Source organism: Triticum dicoccoides, chromosome 5B (genome assembly GCF_002162155.2).
Source record: "Triticum dicoccoides isolate Atlit2015 ecotype Zavitan chromosome 5B, WEW_v2.0, whole genome shotgun sequence".
NCBI classification, from domain to species: domain Eukaryota; kingdom Viridiplantae; phylum Streptophyta; class Magnoliopsida; order Poales; family Poaceae; genus Triticum; species Triticum dicoccoides.
Window position 1 is genome coordinate 112,385,931 of NC_041389.1, and position 552 is coordinate 112,386,482.

Genomic DNA, 552 nt, shown 5'->3' on the forward strand with positions numbered 1-552 from the left:
GTGCTGTTTGTACAACCTGCAGGTTAGAGGCCTGCTGAGGCTAGCGTGAGGTCTGCTATGGCATCGATGATCTGGGTGTCATGACTGTGAGGACTGCTCGCGCCTCTCCGCTCACAAACCGTGTGACAGAGTAAATACTCTGGTCCACAACAATTAGACCTTCCTCCCTCTCAGCTATGGTATTGCAGCACAACAATCTCCTTCCACCTTCATTTGTTGGGCTAGAGCGTTAGAAGACATTCTAATTTTCTAGCTATATTTTGCAATGTTAGACTGGTCAAATGTGTTTGTATATGGTCGCAGTGGCGTGAGCTTTTTCATTACTTGATCTGTTTATTCAAACTCAATTTTTCTGTTGTTGTGGAGAGGAGGATCATCTGCTCTTTCATACATATTTATTACCTTCACTATGATCATGGTATCGATTAAACTATTTCTAAATAAGCTTCTCCATCAAACATGTCCTAATTATGTCTTTCAAGCTGGGGGTTGCTCACCCAACCTTTCATGGAAAAATGGCAATCTGTTCACTTTGTGATCATTTATTTATTT

General features: G+C 41.5%; 1 long non-coding RNA gene across 2 annotated transcripts in view; it reads left to right on the forward strand.

Annotated features, from left to right (window-relative positions):
• Positions 1-11: 11 nt before the first annotated feature.
• Positions 12-552, forward strand: part of LOC119307673 — a 3,031-nt gene continuing 2,490 nt past the window's right edge. For both annotated transcript variants that reach the window (XR_005149447.1, XR_005149449.1), the window contains exon 1: positions 12-179. This is a non-coding gene — a long non-coding RNA (uncharacterized LOC119307673). The remainder of the gene's footprint in view (positions 180-552) is intronic.